Source organism: Lepidothrix coronata, unplaced genomic scaffold (genome assembly GCF_001604755.1).
Source record: "Lepidothrix coronata isolate B3197 unplaced genomic scaffold, Lepidothrix_coronata-1.0 Scaffold55, whole genome shotgun sequence".
NCBI lineage: Eukaryota > Metazoa > Chordata > Aves > Passeriformes > Pipridae > Lepidothrix > Lepidothrix coronata.
In genome coordinates this window covers 3,413,842-3,429,606 of record NW_016690235.1, presented here as the reverse complement: position 1 = coordinate 3,429,606, position 15,765 = coordinate 3,413,842, and the positions used below count along the sequence as shown (strand labels likewise).

The window sequence follows — 15,765 nt, the reverse complement described above, 5'->3', positions numbered from 1 at the left end:
TGGCAGTCATTTAACTTGCACCATAAATAGCAGATTTTACCTCTCCCAGTCACAGTGGCCAGCAAGTAATCCAAATGGATTATTTGAATTCTGGAATGATATTAAAGGAGGCGAGAAAGGTACAGTGGCTTCATTTTGAATAGTTTGAACTGGGGTAGTATGAGGTGTTAGCTGAATGTGTAAATTAAAGGTCAGTAGGGACTCCTTACAACTTGTCAATTCAGTTAACCTTTTGTTAACTGCATTTTTGGCCGCACACTTATTTTTCTGGTTCCTCATCTTTGCTTGCTACAGTTTAGGATGTGCAGGATGCTAGAGCTTATGGAAATTTATTTGTTGCCCTCCTCTAAATTTCTGGCTCAATTGCGTGTTTTCAGTTACAGTTAAATTACTCTGATAAAAATGTTCTCAAAAATAGGTTAGCTGAAGAGTATGTGAAAAAGCTTTATAGCAGATGTCATTCATCATCGTCTTGGGTTGTCTGCAAGGAGGAATAGGTTCTAGAAGTTTGTTTGGATTTCATTTTATTGAAAAGCCAAAATGTAAGAAAAAAACAGATGCCATAAGGAACAGTTTCCACTGCAGAACATTATGCAAGCCTGACTTCAATGATGAGGTCTTGGCTGTGGCACTGTGAACCTCTCACACTTTGCTGCAAGATCCTGGGGTCATTTTATGGAGAACTAAAGCTTGTAGACTGTAAGGAAAACCTGCATGCACAAAAGGCCTTTATCATCCCTGAATGCATTTCTATCTAGTTGATGAAATGCACTGCTAAGCAGGCACTGGTGGGCAGGGGAGATACCTGATTTTATTAGACAGTCACATTAACACTCTGCAGAATATAGGTAGCACAAGAGAAAGTCTGCTTCTCTATTGGTATTCAGGTATTCTTTTGTGGCTGTGACCCAGACAAAATTTTGGAGAAATGAAAAGCACAATTTCAGTCTCTTTCCTCTCAAAATTTCCACAGAACCATAATTGTTCACACTGGCATACCACATTCTGATAAAGGAGTCAGTTTCAAAATGCTTACTATTGTTCTCATGGACTCTACTTTTCTTCATTTTCTGCTACTATTATTGATGCTTTTTCAGTGTTCTGTAAGGTTCACTGCTGTCATTTTCTATAACTTTGACTTAAACACAAAGTTACCTGCATGAAGGTAAGTCTTAGCTTTTCAGTATTAATGCCATAATTAACTCAGTGGAAATCCATCTATAGTATACCACAGACTAAGCAGATACCAAGCAGTTTTCTTGGTAAAAGATGGAATTTTTTAGGTGTAGTGGAGACAGATGAACATAGAATTTTTTTGTTCCATTTAGTGACATTTTCTCAACCTCATGTCGAGAAATATACATGTTCAGAAAACAATCAAAAGTATCACTTTGCAGATCTTTTAAAATATGAAAAGCAGCTATCAGTGAAGAATGTGACTATGTCACTAAGAATGAAGTAGTGATGGAGGTTGTTGTATAGGTAGAGAAAAATAAGGAACTTAGGCTAAGACAGGACAACATAAAAAGGGATGTAATGGGACCAGCATGGGGATCTGCTGGTTATGTACCTTCGTACATCACATACTGCCAGGAATGTATTCCTTCTGTGGTCCTGTTGATTTCTGATAGAGGGTCCCAGTGACGCATGCTTAATTTCATGCAAAATTTGTCTGTGGATGTAGGTGAGTTCATTGAGACTGATTAATTTTCATCTTCCTGTAACTGCAAGACTGTATCTGTCTTTGTGCGCTAAAAGTGAATCCCCACTGTTATTTCTTAAAATAAACATGCAAGATTCTCTTTTTTCTTGCTTTTGCAATTAGCATGCTAGACATGATTATACATAAAATGCAGATAAAAATTCATTCATCTGTAATTATATGATCTCATTTGGCATCTAAATTTAGGACAAGAAATCAGTGATTAAATTTTCTTTCCAAGTCTTTGTTTATCAGCTACAGAACAAGCTTAGTAATTACCTCTTGGTTATTGTAAGAACTGTGACTTCAATATTACATTCCTAATTGGTTTTAGTTAAGGAAATTTGTTTTTATAGATCACTTAGCTGACTCTTTCAGGCTGAGTGATTCTCCATTGTTTTCAGTGTATAAAGGAGGGCCTATAGATTATGTTAAAAGAAATTCATATTGTCCTACTGGTACATACAATAGGATACATACAATAAGCATACCTGAGTACACACAACCTTTTGTTCTTATACGAGAAAATGTTTTCTAAATATTCACAGAACAACCCAGCAGAGATCTGTAGTGTGCCAGAAACTGCCAAGAGCTTCATTTTCAAATTAAATTAAGTTTAACTTTATAACTGTGGTGAGATAAACCCATCCCATGTGTGGAAACGTCATATTTATCTTCCGGTCTATTGCGCAGTCAGAATCTGAATGTTTTTAACCACTACCTCACAAGTCTGTTGTTAGGGGAATTGTATGCCTGGAGCTGAATTAAACACAGGTTTGTGCTTAAATATAAAAGATTTAATATATGATGCACTGAACAGTCTTACCACCATAAGCCATTCTACAGGGAGTCTGCAAAGGTGAGGCATGTGCCGATTCCTTATGCACACTTGCAGCAGCAGCACTCCCATGATCATCAGCATGGACGCTCAGCCCAGCGTTGGATCCATTTCCCAGCCCGGCTCTGCTGCCTGAAATGGCCCCTGAGCATTCATGTCCATGGTCGATGGATTGCTACAGGATAATGCTGTGATGTGCCTCATGCCCAAGGGAAACTTCACTCCCTACAGGGAATCCTTCTGTCCTGTCATTCCTACGACTAGCCCATTAAACCCTTTCTGCAGCTGGACCTTCTTGTCCTCCACACCAGGTCATTCCTTGGTCACAAATTACCAATGCTGAGCAGCTAAAATTTGATTTTCCCCTTCACTCTATTGGGTATGCACATAACTCTTGTAATCCGACCATGTTTGACAGATTTTCAGAGGATCAGCAAAATGGCAACTTTATGGCAGAAGGCTGCTCTTTCAGCTTCTAAGCATGGGGACAGAAGAACTATAATCTGACAACACTTGATAGAAACTTTCTACCAACTACCAAATAACATAGGCTTTTCTTTTTTTTTTTTTTTGGTCCCCCACTGTATCTCAGTTGTCTGAAGAGGTTGAATCATTTGCATAGAAATTTTTAAAATCCTATGATTTTAAGCCAGGTTTTCTTCTGCTATCTTACTTTAAGACAGATGAGATCTGGAAAACCTTTACCAGCTGAACAATCTTGCTTTGGATACTTCATGATTCATCAAAGTGCCTCTTGTTCTGACACTGACACGGATCTGTCTCTACTCCATCACTGGCATAATTTTGTTTTGAAGAGTTATTTGGTCTTTATTAGCAGACAAAAGAGAATCCAGTGATGGTCCATGAACATTACTCTTTGGAATAAACTAATCCCACGACCTGATGTGTTGATATATGTAACTGCTGCCTATTTGTTTTACAAATCAGGATTTCTATTTTTGCATTTGAACAAACTGTGCCAAAAATGAATTAATTACTTCTTGTGATGAAATAAATTGACTAGGTGCATGAAGTAAGTTGGTCTCTTGTGAGATCATTCTAAGTATATGAAAGTTGTAAGGGTTTTTTGATGAAATAAATATTTCAAAATATATGCAAATTTTAACAACTGATGTGTCTTAGTGAAGTGTAGTGTAGTCATCACTGAAGGCTTTCAGCTACTGTCGCATGAGTAGTCCTGAATTCAATGTGGTTGTGTCAACAATTAGACAAATCCATTATAGTAAAAAATAAGATAATTGGAGATTAAGGACCAGGAGTTGTGAGGTCACTGGTAATCTTTATCTCCATTGACTTCAACTTAGATACAAAGAAAGTTGCCTTTTTTTTTTTTATTATTAGGCATTACATCAGCTGAAGTTTAAACCACCGTTATGGTGTTAGTTCTGAATGACTGAAAAGCATTTTATAGGCAATATGAAGCAAAAGTTGTGGGTTTTTTAAAAGGACATCAGCAAAAGGTCTGTTTGGGAATATGTACTTAAAATAAGAGGACTGTAATGTACTGCAGAAAGAAACCTTAAAAAGAAGAAGCTTGACAACACACTGAGTGTGTTGAGTTCTCTGTTTATGAGGTTGTACAGAATATGTATTCTATTAAGTAAGAATTACAGCTTAAAAATTATATTATGCAAGTGCTTCCTATTTTTTGTAGTGGAAGGCATTTTTTGTACTATTACAAAAACTCTCAGTATGCTTACCCAAATCATTCCACTTAGAAGGACGATCTGCTTCCTTGAAATTAATACATTTGTTTCAGATTTATTTTCAAGATGATTAATTAAAATAAGCAAATTTTAGTTGTTGGTTTTTTTTTTTCTTTCTGCAACAATACTTATCTAAGTTTGCTTTTATATGTGCAGGTTAATGCAGTTGAAAATATTTATCAGAAGTTTCAGTGGCTTTAAAATTAAATAAATGCTGACATGTTGATCTGTACACAGAGAAAATTACAATTTCAGTACACCAGAAAAATCAGAACTTAATTCTAATAACCACAAGTCAAGTTGTTGAAGCTGGGAAAATACACTTTTCTTTGTGCTAACCAATAAAACAACAGGTGTAGAAGCAAGATTACTTTGAAGGTTGCATCATGTGTAAGAAGTGATGGTTTCTACAGAGATCATTTAATGGCATGAAACTAAATAAAATATCTTGGATGATCCCTGTAAACTTTGTGTTTTGCTATAAAGCAGATAAACTTGTGAAAATAAGGTGAATAGGATGGTTGTACTACCTATATTGTAATAAGGCAAGCTCTGTAGTAGAATAACAGAAGAATACTTGGACTATAACTTTATCATATTTTAAGGGTGACAGGTAAATTCACACTTCCAGAAAATTGGATGTAGTAAGTCCAAAGTGTTACAAATTGAGACATTTTCAAAGGGATGGAATATTTTCAGGTAGCAATTAAAAAAAAAAATATGCCAATGCTATATAAATACATATATAAGTCTGTATAGATATACAAAGATATAATTAGATGTTTATAAATATATATCTAGAGAAGAGCGAGGGATGGCAAGGACAGGATACCATAGGAGTGAGCCTCTTCCTAATCTCTCAGAAAAAAATATGCTGGTATTGTCTGTTTGTCAATGGGGCTTTAATGTCTTGAACTCAAAGGGTTAAATAATTAAGTACTATAAATTGCTATTACTTTTCTGAAATCATTGTAGACACAGAGGAGAAAAGGATCTGCACCAGTGATTCTTCCGCAATAGAGTATGAAAGAGTGTGATGTCTTTCACATGTGTGCAAAACAAGAGTTAGAATGACAAAAAGGTTTATCCAGGTGTTCCTCTGCAAAGCACAGTGTTCCCAGTGCTCTGTCTATAGTGCTTTGTCCAATGTGCTGACACCAGTATTGTTAAACTAAAAGTCCAACTGTTATATTCCCCTTCATTCCAAAAAAGCTGAGTAAGAGGTTGGTGCTAGGTATTTATTTTCTGTCATCTGTAAGATTAGTATTTATTTTTGAACAGTTTGTTGGTTAACTGCTGCCGTAGTAACCAGAATCAGTGCTACAGAGGGACTACAAAATACAGTTGATACCTGCTTCATAAAATAGTTGCTTTAGAAAGATTTCTTGCTAGGCTCTGTAATACAAAAAGAGCTGAAATCCAGGCAGGAAAGCTGGAGTGGGGAGGAATGTATATTACAGCAAGCCTGCTTCTTGGAAACCTCAAAAAAGGAACTGAGGGACTGAAAAAATTGCACTCATCTCTTGAACATACCTGGAAACAAGAAAAGAGCATGGTACTTGGTACTAAAGAAGCTTGCAAACTGTACTAAGTAAAAGATCTCAAATTACAGGAATTTTTACCCTAAACTAAATTAGTTGTAATAATTTTAACAGGTGAATTTTATTTCCAAAGGTGCAGTGATCGTCTCTAGGACTTGAACCGACTAAGTTGTAAGGTATGTTATTTATAATCTCTGTGATAAAATAAACAGATCTGAATATATCTTCTATTATTGTTTGTAGTTATGTTGCAAGACAGTTAAAAATTGAATTGTTTTAGTCTTATGTTTACAAATGTTAGGAATCTTTTTCTCTACATGGAAAAGGTGAGATGTATGTATATTTTGTTCTTTTGGTTGGCAAGTAGGTCACAGACCATATATATGTCATTATTCTTAAATGGATGGAACAGCTTTAACTAATTCATGGACTGATAAGTCTTGTCCTATTTGTCACATCTACTCTTAAATCATGAAATCTGAAAAAGAAAAATGCAATCCCTGCTACTCAGGAATTAGGTAGCAAATGAAAATGTAGCTCTGTGATGCTTATTTTCCAACTGAGGTTAAAACACAACTGTCTTTTTTGGTGCCCAACATGAGGCGTGAAGGTTTAACATAATGACAGGTCTGACCAATGCATGCTAAAATAAATTTTTGTTTTCCAGGTAGTATTATGTAACAACTTGCTGTATGTATTCCCTGTGATGTTATTTATCCTTCATGGGGCCTGGGCTAAGATTATAATTTTGTTTTAATTCTAGAATTGGCTTAGATATGATAGTGTCACTGGTCATGAAACTCATCCAGTATGGGTGTTCGTTATTGCAGTCACTCTGAACTTTGGGAGTCATCTGTTGGAAACTATTAATAATTACACATTTTGCATTCTCTTCTTGGAGAACCAACCTATGGGGGCACGATATCTTCCTACATTTTCCTTCCTTCCTTCCTTCCTCCCTCCCTCCTTCCCTTTTTCCTCCAGGGGGATTACAGTAGTTTTAGAGAATATTGAAGATTTTTAATATCCTTTGAATACCCTTGAAAACAAACTGATCATTTTACTAGAATCCAGTATGCTGCTGAATATAGATCAGGTCTTATTTACAACATTGAACTTTGTTTCACCTTACACTGTGGCTTCAAAAAGTCCACCAAACCATAGGAAAAGATCATGATGGTACCATCACAGTACTTTCTATTCTTGAAGTTCCCAGTCTCTGTTCTAGCACCTTTTAACTTTCTTTGTTTTATTTGCTATGCTACCTCTACAATCATCTCTGTCACAAACCTACTGAAAGAATTGAAAATTCAGTACCAACATTTAAAACAAGTCATCAGAACTGATGTTTACTGCATCTGTGTTCTTTTCTCTCCCCTAGCTCTTTTTCCCCATGCTTTGCCTGTGCTCTTGATTTAAATGATAAACCCTTGGGTCAGTTAATGGTCCATACCATTTATGCAGTATGATACAGCATGAAACTCCTGTTATGCTGTCCTCTTTTCCATTAGCACTGCTAAAAAAAATGTGATAAATAATAGAGGGAGAGAGGAATAGCTCCCCACAGATTATACAGAACAAGCCAAGGAGCAGTTCTCCACATCTCTCGTTTCTTTCTTCAGTGAGACCGGGGCATAGTCATGACATTGAAAAGCAAGACTGGCAAAATGCTAATACACCGCACTTAGCAGTGTAATTCTCAAACCTGAATGGGATTTCAGGCCATCAGAGAGTCTGAGCTCCCAAAGTACACAGAAATGGTAGAGTGCTGTCACCAGTAATATCATAAAGCCTTATATGTAGAAATTGGATTCCGCTTCAATCAAACATACCTGAACAAAGAGAGTTCAAAACATAGCCACTTTATTTATTGATTTTATTTTCACAATGGTGGAAATGCAATAGAATGTATAGGTTTGTTGTGGCTTTGCTTTTTTGATTTTACCAGCCTCTGTTAAGAAGTACACTATTAGGTATTTTTTCTGCGGGGTTATGCTTTTAAAAATATCCTCCAGACTAGCTTTACTGTCTCTCCAGTGTTATTACCTCAATTAACTTTCAAAAATTGGACTGCAGTAATGGTAAAAATTATCAAGTAGAGGACATAATTGATGTTAAATATTAAACCTGCCTACTTAAATAGGGTTCGGGGGGAGTTAGATATAGTGGCATGTTCTTCTTCTGCAGATTCTTTATTTAAATGCCAGTTTTGATGAATGCCTGTGTCTTCAAAAGTCACAGCTAATATTATTGCACTAAAACCACTGTCTTAGCAGAGTAGGAACAAAATAAGTTGTTTTTTTTTTACTTTTGTAAAACAGTATGCTGTTACAACACAGTTTAAACTGATATGTCTCAAGGTACTGTGAAGTAAATAGAAGTTGTTGATCATTTCTTTCATTCTTTCAACCATTTTATAGGACTTCATGGAATTACAGAATGGATGAGGATGGCAGAGCTCTCTGGACACAATCTAGTTCAGTGTCCCTGCTCAAAGCAGGATCAGCTAACGTAGATTGTGAAGGAGATTTTACAGTTAGATTTTTAATATCTGCAAGGATGACAACTCCACAGTCTCCTGGGCAACCTACTCCAGTGTTCAAACAACCTCACAGTAAAAATTGTTTTCTTGTGTTCAGACAGAATTTCATTTATTCCAGTTTGTGATTGTGTCTTGTCTTGCCATTTGGCACTACTGCAGAGAGTTTAACTTCACCTTCTTCATTGCCTTCTGATTTGTGTTTATACACATTGATAAGATCCCATTGAACTTTTTTTCTCCAAGATTAACAGTCCCAGTCACTGTTAGTCATTCCTCACATCCGAGATGCTCCAGTCCATCACCTTCTTGGCACTGTGCTGAAGTTGCTCTAGTATGTCCGTGTCACTTGTATTGGAGAGAGCAGAGCTGTGCACAGCCCTCCAGGTCTGTCTCACCAGGTATGAGCAGAGAGGAGGGACCAGCCTCTATCTGCAAGCAACACCCCTCCTGATTCAGACCCTCTTCTTTGCTCCAATGTCAGTGCACTGGAATATGGTCAGTTTGTCTCCCAGGATCTCCAGGTTCTTCTATCCAGTTGCTAGCCAGTTAATCCCCAGCATGCACTGACTCCTAAAGTGTCATTCCTCCCCAGTTTGCATTTCCCTTTGTTGAACTTCATGAAGTTTCTGTTGACCACTGCTGCAGCCTGTTGACACTCCTCTAAATGGCAATACGTCCATCTGATGTATTAACCCCTCCTTCCTGTTTTGTGTCATCTTCAAATTACTGAAGGTGAACTCTTTCCTGTTTTCCAGGTCTTCAAAAATGACTTAAAGGGTGTTGGCCCCAGTATTCACCTCTGAGGTGAACCAATAGTGATTTCTTATGGACCTTGGGCTACTGACCAAAATACTTTCAGCAGTTTAAACAATTTTCAGTACACTGTAGTATATGCTTATCTAACCCATTTTTCATCTGTTTGTACATGGGGATATTATGGGAAACAATGATTAAAATTTTAATGAAGTTGGGGTAAACAACATCCACTGCTCTCCCTTCATCTGCCAAGGTCATCATCCCACCACATAAAAAAATGCAAGTTTTGCTGAATGTCTATGACTTCAAAAGCTAATATTATTTCATATCATATCCCCCCCATAAATCTATGATGACTACTCACAATGAACTTCTTATCATTTATGGATTTGGAAAAGATTTCCAGGATTCTTTATTTTATTTGCTTATAGTTCCCTAGATACTCCTTCTTACAAATCTTGAAGATAGGTGTGATCTTTACATTCTCCTACTCTTTAGGGACCTCTCCTGTGAGCATCCTGTCAGGCCTCTTGCACTAGTATTGTCCTCCACCAAGGATAACTCTTCATTCTCTTCATTGCTCCAGACATTTCCTCTGATCTTATGAGTTTTAGATTCCTGAAGACTCCTCTCGCCAGTAACACATGAGGGTGAAGAAGGCGCCAAGTCAGACTTTACAGTGTTCTTTGTCGTGAGAGCCCCTTACCCATTTGAACATAGGCCCACACTTTCCTGAGTTTTCTATTTACTGTTAATCTACTCGTTGAAGCCTGTCTTGTTGCCTTTCAAATCCCTTGACAGATATAACTTCAGATGGGCTTTTGCTGTCGTAACGCTATTCCTGCGCCCTCTGAGAATGTGCCTCCTTTCACTTTCTGCACACTTCCTTCTTATATTTGCTTTTAGGAGTTAATCTGTCAAGACTTCTCACTCACCTGTATTTAACTTCTGCATGTGGTGATAGACTACCCCTGTGCTGGGGGGAGATGGTCCTTGAAAATCAATCAGCTTTTGCCCCCAAAAAGCAATGAAAAAAGAGTGAACACAGGTGGATCTGCTCAAGAATTCTTCAGAAAATGACAAGTAATTCCTAAATAATAAAGGATTTTATTTTTACTGTTCAGAATAATCTAGATTTAATTTATGAGCCTTGTATACAGTCTACTCCATATTCTTTGTCACTTTCTGTAGGTATGTGTAAATTGTTTTTAAAGAACTGGCCTATGTTTCACCTTCAACTCCAGCTTTTACTCAGGTAGGATGAAAGGAGGCTTTGGAACTTTCTGAAGGAGGAATCTTCCTCTGTGTTGTCCCAAACTAGCAGGTGATCTCCATTGGTTAGCACAGATGTGTGGATTTGGGTTAGCATGTTTTCAGGAATTCTGCCTTTTCCTCCATCACCGGTATTTAGAGGCGAGTACCCACTGGCTTAGATACTGTTCCTGAGTACTTTTCTACTTCAGATTCTCCTAGTTTTAAGGAGTTTTCTCTTTCTTCAGAGAAGTGATTGGTCAAGACTAGGCATCAGTTCTTGTCTTAATAATTGTTTCAGCCCTGTTTCCCTTATTCTGACTCAGAAATGCCACCTCTCTGTGTTATTAGCAAATTCTAGTTTCTGGAGATCTTGACCTTTATCCAGCTGATTTATCCCTTGATCATATTACCTTCCAACTTTCTCACATTAAAGATCAAAGCTGTTTCAATTTGGTCATACAATCCTGATGCATTGAAATCTGAAATCTTAGTTAATCCTCCTCTTTACACTGTAAGATACAAAAATACCACACAATTTTATATAATTATCTTGAGTATTTAACTTTGGTCATACACAACCTAGCTGATTCTGAGAATTTTATGGCAACAATTGAATAAAACTTTTCCGTTGTCTTTCTAGGAGATATTAATAAAACCTTTACTTTTTATCTAGACTCCTCTACGTGTCTATGATATTACATTTCTGGGGAAAACTTCCTTGTTGCCTTACCAGAGGTTTTACTATGAAAATCACAAACAATGAAAAGCACCCTTTCCCATGTATTTTGAGTTCTGTAGTAGGTATATTCTGGACATATTAGTGTCTTCCTTCCTCTATCTTGCTAAAATTCATTTCTGTGTCTGGTCATGGAGACCCATGCACCAGCCAGTGACTGATCTGTCTGCACTGGATTGGATGAAAACATTCCATCAGTATCTCGAAACAGTCTATTCAGTTGATTTTCAAAGTATGTTACACTAATCTTTCACATTTCCTGCATTCATCTGACCTGGTGTATAATGAGAGATGGTATTGTAATTCCTGATCAAGTACATTGGTAAAATCCTGGATATCGTTGATCTTCCATTCAAAGTCATTGATGATAAATTTTGCATGATTGGAAACTTTTTTTAATGGTTATGCATCATGCTTCAGATGCACTGAACTATCACTTCGCAACTGGGCTAAGTACAATCTTGTCTCTTTTTTAGAAATACCTTCTGTTTGTGCAACTTTTAGAAAAACTACTAATGATGGATGAAGACTGAACAACAGATAATCCACTTGTCTAACAAATTCTGAGATGCCATACTGTATGCTAATTACTGAAACACCTTACAAAATTAGACAAGAACTTTACTGGTATTTTATTTCAGCTATTTCTCAGTGTGGATTCTTTTTTTCTTACATACATAGGTATTACACTAGCTCTCACCACTGTGAACATATTTTCCTGCTCCATATTAAAACTCATATGCAGTACTTGTAAAAAGGGGACATTCAGAATTTTGGGGATGTTTAAGAGTAGTGCTCTGTCACTCTATAAATTTCAATAGGGACTGAAATAACAAGTTAATATTATTAAGAAAAACCCTGTTCAATGTATCTTCTGCATGGACTGACCATTATCTGGTTGCCACTGGTACTCTTCATGATATCTTAAAAAATTCTAAATTTCCCTGTGTTCATTATAAATATCTTGTAATATGCCACCTGAATTCTTTATTTGTTTATATGCCTTTTCTCATTAAAGAGAAGACCATGCTACTGGTATGAGTTTGCATTGCCTCTGGTTACATGGTACATTTTTCTATTAAAGAAAGATACTGTAAAAAATGGTACTCAGCAAAGTTCTTATGGAATGCTAGCTATAATGTTAGTGAAATCTTTCCATGACCTTTCTCAGATAAGATTCTCTTTGGTTCAGAAGAAGACATTCATTTTTGAATTTGTATAAAAAAGGACTTACAGGTTTATGTATGAAAAGATGTAATTTTTAAAAAAGATAAATACTATTTTTTAATCCTGACAGTTTTATTGGATCAATAAGTACAACAGAGCTGCATATTCAGCAAAAACATGTTGCCTGGATCATGAACTTCTCAGTCTTTGTCTTGTTTACCAGGTGATACTTATGGCTTTATACTCCTTTATAATGTAGTCACTGATTAAGTGCTCATGTTTCCTTATCCTAAGATGTGGTTGAGTATATAAAAATGTAAGAATATCTGTGTTTTCCAGGTTCATTTCAAGCATTCTGAGTGTGGTGCCGTGAGAGATGCTGTTGTCTATGAGAGGCTGGGATTATCATGATCAAGTGCTGTATTTTGATTTCATCCAGTGGCTGAGAGATTTGTGGGGTAAAGAGGAAGTACTGGACTTTTAAAAGTATTAAACAGGTAAGTCTATTGAAATAGATTGGGGTGGTTTTTTGACAGTTTTCAGGCTTCTTTCAATTGCAGGTTCTATTTAACTGCTTCCCCCTCCCCACCAAAAAAAAATAATCTGTATTTCACAACTCCAAATGACCATTGCAATTTCAGTTCTACACAGCTTCAATTTCAGTTCTATACAGCTCTTTATTTTGTGCAGCAAGCTGTTTTCTTTACAGAAAACACGATTTTTACAGAAGGAAACTGACATTTCCTTACCTTGTGATAGCAAGAATAATCTCTGTTATACCCAGTAGCATATCGCTACTGTGAAAGCAAAAATGTAAATAATTAGGCTAACAGAGAAATTTAGTGGCTTCTATTGCAAGCTATTATATTCAAATACTGTTACCTGTTACCTGTGTGAATTTTGGGGTTGATTGCCTGCTTATTTCAAGGGCTTTTTACCATAATATTTTGTTTTATTATTAGATATTGAGAATTCTCTTTCATCTCTAAGTAAGATATGTGTTTAAACAATCCATTTCATTCCTTAGAGCAATTTGTAGAAACTAATTGACCTAATATAAAGCAATTTGGTATGGGTAGATTTCAACAAAGTCCAAAGAACAAAAGTCTGCCTTGTCTGACTTCGATGGATGTTTCATGAAAAAGTGAGGACAGCATGAACAGTTTATATTTCTTTCTCTTTTTTTACTGTATGTTGCTGTTGTTTTTAACTTTTCAAGTCAAAATCTTAGAAACTATGCAGGAACATGGTCCTCTAGTAAAAACTAAATTGCTGAATTGAGACTATTTCCTGAATTGAGTATCAATCAACTTATGGCTGATTAAGGTAGATCATATTCATATTTTCATTTTTTGCTTGGTAAAGAATAAGGAGTGATATTTAACAAAAATATTCAAAACTGTCTTGGAGTGTGTCTAGGGCAGCAGTAGATACTGATGCACAAATTCCAGTCTTATGCCAATGTGAATTGTACCTTGTAAATGTACAGTTTGGCTGAGGAAACAATAAAGCAATGTTCTGGTGACACTGTACCTTGTTATCCAGACTGTGCAACTTCCAGACATGATCTCATGGGTCAAGTTCGGCCTAGACATAAGTACAGAAAAACTGTCTTCACGTTCATTTCTCCAGACTTCTGGGTTCAGAGTACACTCAAATAGATGCAGGTCACCTATATCTATATCTATATCATCTATATTTATATCACAGCTGCACTCTCATTGTGCTCTGCCTGTTTTCAAAACAAATATTTTCAATGGAATTATTTTGGCAACAGGAAAAGTATGTTTTATTGACCACTTAGTGCTGCAAGTGAATTCAAAACTAATGATTTGAGGCATAGATTTTTTTAAAAATATTTTTACCAAATCACATTCTGTAAAAAAAAAAAGGGGGGGGGGAAACAGGGGACCAGTGACTGAAAAAAAGTGACTAACATTTCACAAACCAAAGACAGTGCTGCAACTCATCTTTGAGATACAAAATTGGGGAATTTTAATGCTAATATAGAGTGAAAAAAAATAAATGTGTTTAAAAATAGAATTTTATATTGGATTGTGTTTCTAGTTTCACATTATTTTCCTGTAGAAACCTACAGTCTGGTAAAATATTCTTTTCACATGTCTATATTTCTCATGGTAGCTTTATTCTGATGACATTAATGCAGAGTTGAAATAACTGTTGAATCAGGATTGTTAATGCTTTACTAATATTTATCTCCTTAAGACTCAGATTTTTATCCATTTTTGAAAGAAATTGTTTGCAGTATTTAATTGAAGGGTTACCTATTAGATGGAAGTCGACAATGATAACACTGTCGATCATAGTTCAAAGCTTTAGGACTGTGTGGTACGTGGAATACAAGAAGCAAATGAAAATTAAATCCTTTTTTTGCCTTTCAGAAAGTATTGCTTTTTCTTTCTGCTGTCCCTCATTTGTAGAAGTGTTTTGTAGTCTGTACTGTAAAAACTAAGTATACTTAAAAGGTTGTTACATTTGTTATCTCAATAAGGGTTCAAATTTTTCACTGTTTACATCAAAAGATACCCTTTTGCATAGCTTTCTATGATACCCTGCTGACGGAATAAATGGGCAGAAAATTAGGAGCTCTACAAACATCTTGTGGGAGGAAACCTTTCTCAAAAGACTTAAAATGAATTATTAGCCAATGAAAACTTCTTGCTAAATCAAGAGCTGTCATGGCTTCCAAATCTGTCATGGCTTTCTGTGCTCTACAAAACCTTTCCCTTCAAACTTCATCCTTAGAGTTTTGTGTTTGGGGTTTTTTTGTTATGGGATTTTGTTGTTGTTGTTGGGTTGTTTGGGGTTTTTTTGGTTGGTTGGTTTGGTTTTTGTTTGGGGGAGAGGGTTGTTTGTTTTGTCTGGGGTTTTACTTTTGTTTTGGATTTGGTTTGGGTTGGGTTGAGGTGTTTTGGGGGTGTTGGTTTGCTTGTTGTTTGTTATTTTGTTATGAACTTACAAAAAAAAATTCAAGAAGCAGTGAGAAAATTACCTGCCAAATCAAGAACTTCTTATTTCCCCCTCAAATTCTGTGTGGTGGCACTATGCACTCGATGTCCCATCAAGGTCCAGCGCTCTTTTGGGTACTGGAGGGAGAACACGAACAACCCTAGTCACCTAATGAACAGCTCAGACATTTCTGTAAGACACTCTTTTCAGCTCATGGAAGCTGAAAGAAACTCCTCAAACAGTAAAAATAAGGCACTGTTTTTTACAGCTTTACTGTTTGGGGGGGATTTCCATAGTTTTACTTTGGTTTAATAGCAGCATTTCTAGTGTGTGAGAGGTAAAGGCTTTGTCAGGAAATTTCAATTCTGGTTTTGGGTTCTTATTATATGGTTATAAACTGATTCCACCAAGCCAAGCCTAGCTCAGACTATCTTATTCTGTTTAAAACAAATACTATACACCTTTTTAAGTTTCCACATAACAGAAGTTTAAATATAATACTAATATACATGTCAAACTCATAATAGTTCCA

At 36.2% G+C, this 15,765-nt stretch overlaps 1 protein-coding gene across 5 annotated transcripts in view; it reads left to right on the top strand.

The window, feature by feature from the left end:
• LINGO2 (leucine rich repeat and Ig domain containing 2) overlaps positions 1-15,765 on the top strand; it is a 486,960-nt gene that overhangs the window by 309,351 nt on the left and 161,844 nt on the right. For 2 of the 5 annotated variants that reach the window (XR_001875068.1, XM_017816429.1), the window contains exons 4-5: positions 5,942-5,984; positions 12,603-12,760. The gene's annotated coding sequence lies outside the window, so the exon portion shown is untranslated. The other 3 variants (XM_017816430.1, XM_017816432.1, XM_017816431.1) reach the window with 3 other exon arrangements.